Below are 4610 nucleotides of genomic sequence, written 5' to 3'. Positions count from 1 at the left end.
CATGTTTCGGGCATCTGTGTTGCGCCAGGTGTGTACCTGTGCCAGGCCCTGGGGGCCTCGCTCTGAGGAGGGGAGAAAGACTTCTGCCTAGGGGGCCAAGGAACCCCGGGAGCTTTTGAAGGTGATAATTTGGTGGGGGGATGTTGTGACCAGACGACCCAAACATTCCTTAACCCCCGTCCCCAGGGCTGCCCAGTGGAGAGTGAGGGCGGGGCCTCCTCTAGCCCGTGGGGGCAACTCAGGGCTCTGAGAGGCTTCGGCCCCCCGGAGAGCGCAGCTTCTTCGCCTGGAGGGAGGGATCTGAGAGACGCCCTCAGCCGCGGCTGTTTGAATGAAGGGTCACAAAAATCCTTGCAGGAGACTGCTTTCTATACTCTCCTGGGACAGGTGGGCAGTCGGGACCCTAGAGCTGTGAGTGCAGCTGGGGAAGGTCGTGATGGCCAGGGCCTCCACTGGGCCCTCTCTTTCCCACTCTCAATTCTCCTGACCTCTGGCTTCAGAGCTTTGTCCACAGTAGGTGGGCCTCTCCCTTGCTAGCCTGAGCACTCAGGTGTGAGTATTTGGGTGTGTGTGTGTGGAGGAGAGTGTGTTCTTGACTCCGAGCCAGCACTTTGGATAACAAACATCGTGGGGTGGGGGTGGGGCGGGGCTGTCCCGGAAGGAAGCACTGGCTAACTCCAGGGCTATTTGGGGCTGGGGCTGGGTTGAGGTCCTTCCTCTTTCCCTGCCCCAGGTGGAACCGAAGGAGTAAGGTGTTGCTGAGGAGAGAAGTCCTGGCTGGAGGTGGACCCTGAACTCAGCGAGATGCCCAGCCCAGGGGCATAGCCAGGTCAGGTCTGGATGGAGTGTAGGGTGTGGCGGGGAGCTTGTTGCATTTGGGCTCATTCCATGTCTGAAAAATGGGGGAGGCTTGCTCCTGGGAGGGTGTAGGAAGATTCAGGCTGAGCCCCGCAGCTGGCCCCGTGGCCTGAGCCCATATCAGAGGCCCTTGGGGAAGCATGGACAGAACCCAAAGGGCCTGGGACCCTCAGAAGTGGGGGACAGGGGAACTGTCAGCTGGGCTGGGAGGACTCCCCGCTCTCTTGCTCCCTAGGCCAGATCCAGGATGAGCCCAGTAGAGAGGGCAAGGGAGGACCGTCCAAGTGGCTCCTCTTCTGCCCAGCCCAGGCGTGGTCAGCGCCTGCATGTGGCCAAGGGCAGCTCCTGGCTCTGTCCTTGAGCAGGCGGCAGTAAACTGAGGGGAGGGGTGGTGTCCTTGTGCCCCCTCTGGGAGGGAGGCAGTGGTGTGCATGGGTGTGTCTGGTTGGGGGAGCATGTTTGGGCCAGGGTTATTTTATTTTTTGGCCTCACCTCGCTGCTTGAGGGATCTTAGTTGCCACCACCAGGGACTGAACCCGCGGCCTGGGCAGTGAGGGCAATAGTCTTAATCGCTGGACCGCGGGGGAATTTCCAGTTCAGGATTATTTTATCATCCAAGGAGTCATTTCTCGTGTAAAACCTGGGGTTTTGCAAGGATGGTGCATTTGGGTAGGGTGGCACCCACTCTGGGGAGGACAGCGACCTCCAAGGCCACCAGGATGCTTAGCAGCATTCTTGGGTTCTCTGCAGTTGGGGGCGAGACCACCTTCCCCTCAAGCACCAGCCGCGGAGGGCCAGAGGTCTAGGTGCGTTGCCTGGTGGGTGGCCCTTGCCGCTCACGCCCCCAGACCCCGCAGGCTCAGGGAGGGGCGGCCAGCATCTCGGCGGGCGCGCAGCTTTGGAGGAGCAGGAGCGGCTTGGGAAGCTGGCTGCGGGCTGAAGGGACGCCTCGCGTGGGTTCCAGCTCCCCAGCTGGCTCTCGGGATGGGGCGGCAGTGCCAGGCGGTCAGTGTCCAAGTCGGGCAGGTGATCGCGGCCGTGCCAGCCCGCACGTGCGGATACCGCCTCGGGGTCCCCAGGGTGGAGCAGAGTCCTGCGAGGGCCCCGGGAGGCGCCGTGGCCCCTACGGGGCGGGTCGAGCCGGCCGGGCCCGGCGCGCTCACAGCCCGCCGCCCCCGAGGGACCCGCGCCCGCGGCGGTCAGGTGCGAGCGCGGTAGCTGCGGCCCGTGCGCTCCCCCTTCCGGCCGCCCTGAAAGCCGCCTTCGGCGCCAAAGGAAACGGAGCTCCCTAGCTCCTGCTGACCCGTCAGTGTTTCAACTGATGACACAGTAAACCTGTACCCGTGGCGTTACGTTTCCCACAACCTTTTTAAGTCAAGGTATAGTTAGTACGACGCCCACTCAGGTGTTCCAACAGCGGCCTTTGGCAGCTGCGCTGACCGCCCAGAACTAGTCCTAAAAATCCCCGGGGCGACCCTTCTCGGTCTCCCCTCACTTTCTGACCCATTCCGTCAGTGCTGCTGTTCTTGAATTTCGTACACGCGCGAGCAAGCGGTGTGCATTCTTTTGTGTCTGACTTTTTTTTTTTCACGCAACAAAGTACTTTCGAGGCACGTCGCATCCCCGCCTCCCCCCGCCTGGTTGTAACTGTGTGCAGTTGGGTGTTGTGGGTGTGCGCGGATGCTTCAACCAACTCTCCGTTTTTACGCCCTGGATTCTTTCCGTACCTTGGCTATTAAAAGCCATGCAGTAAAGCGGCCTCCGTCTGTGTGCTCTTTCTGTTTGGCTGTGCTGGTTCTTGGGTGGCTGCTTGGGTCCTTCTCCAGTTGCAGCGAGCCGGGGCAGCTCTCCAGTTGCCGTGCGCGGGCGTCTCGCTGCGGTGGCTTCTCTTGCTGCAGAGCGCTGACTCTAGGTGCTGCGGCCTCAGTGGTCGCATCTCGGAAGCCCAGTGGGTGTGGTGCACGCAGGGGCTCAGTTGCTCCTGGGCATGTGAAATCTTCCCGGACCAGGGACTGAACCTGTGTCCCCCTGCAGTAGCAGGGGATTCCTTAACCCCTGGACCACCAGAGAAGTCCCTTCCATATGCTTTTAACCTCAGATTATTCACATTTCAGGCTATTTTCTTTCCTAGTATGTTATGACATTTTTGTAGTGGACAAATAAATACAGAGAAGGGTATAACAAACACCTAACTGCGGGACCCAAACATGTCCACATTTTCTCCCGTTTTGCTTCAGGTTGTAACAGCACAGTGCAGACCCCAGCGGGCTCTCAGAGCCTCTCCCACCCCTCTGTCCAGAGGCAGTACCACTCCAGATGGCCAGTGTCTTCCTGGCTCTGGTTTGTCACTTTGCTGCGTGTTTAAGCCCCGTGTACACCACACAGTACCGTCTGTGCTGTAAAGTATTCGTGTATGGAATCATCTAACTGCCTTCCTGCAGGTTCCCTTCTTCCCCCCACTGCCTCGGTGCGTCTTTGTTGATGCGGGTGAACCTGGTCCATCCAGCGTGGCTGCTGTGCAGGTCTCCACTGACGAACACATTTCCTCCGCTGCTTGTTCTCCTATGTGTAGCAGTGCTGCCAGGAATATTGTAGTGGGTATCTCCTAGCGCCAGGTAACGTCGTCATCCAGACCAGCTGTGTCAGCGTCGATGGCGAGTCTTAGACACACGGACTCTCTTGCCATGTAGATTCTGAGGATTAGGATGTGAACATGTCTGGGTGTCCGTTGTTCTGTCTACCACAGTTGGCGTGATATCTTCCTTAAGTATCTGGAGGTATTAACTCTTTTTTAAAGAAAATGTTTTATTTATTTGGCTGTGTCGGACTATAGTTGCGGTATGTGGGATCTAGTTCCCTGACCAGGGATCAAACCCAGGCCCCCTGCATTGGAAGTGCAGAGTCTTAGGCATTGGGCCATCTGGGAAGTCCCTGAAGATACTCAGTCTTGAAGACACTGGCCTTCTGCTTTCTTCCTGGAAAGGTTTTCATTTACAGATTCAATTTTTTTAACAGATGTAGGACCATTCACACTTTATTTCTTATCTCAGTTGTGATATAGTTGTGTTTTTCAGGACTTTGCTTATTTTATCTAAAATTTGAAATTGTTCATGTAACTTAGTCTTGTACCTAGTCACATTTTATTGTGTGCAGGGTATGTAGTGATGCCACCTTTTCATTTCTGTTATTTGCAATGTATCGTTTTCTCTGTTTTTGGATCAGTATTGCTGGTGGTTTGTAAATTTTGTTAATCTTTATGAAGAGCAAACACTTGACGATGTTAATTTTCTCTGTCTTACATCTGATTTCAATTTCATTGATTTGTGCTCCCTTTTAATATTTATTTTTATTTTATTAGTTTTACTATTTTCTTTCTTCTACCTTATTTCAGATTCAATCTGCTTTCCTCTTTCCAGTTTCTTGCAAGTTTAGATACTTGGTTTTCACTTACTCTCCTTTTCTAAAAGGAGAGTATGTGTTTTGACCTGTAGATTTTTCTTTGTTGTTCAGTTGCTAAGTGATGTCCAACTCTTTGCGACCCCATGGATTGTAGCACGCCAGGCTCCCCTGTCCATCACCATCTCCCAGAGTTGGTCAAAGCCACGTCCATTGAGTCGGTGATGCCATCCAACCATCTCATCCGCTGTCACTGCCTTCTGCTCCTGCCCTCAATCTCTCCCAGCATCAGGGTCTTTTCCAATGAGTCAGCTCTTCACATCAGGTGGCCAAAGTATTGCAGCTTCAGCATCAGT

The sequence above is a fragment of the Bison bison genome, unplaced genomic scaffold (assembly GCF_000754665.1).
Source record: "Bison bison bison isolate TAMUID 2011002044 unplaced genomic scaffold, Bison_UMD1.0 scf7180017864080, whole genome shotgun sequence".
In the NCBI taxonomy this organism is placed as follows: domain Eukaryota; kingdom Metazoa; phylum Chordata; class Mammalia; order Artiodactyla; family Bovidae; genus Bison; species Bison bison.
The sequence above is the reverse complement of the archived record's forward strand: the minus strand, read 5'-3'. Positions refer to the sequence as shown.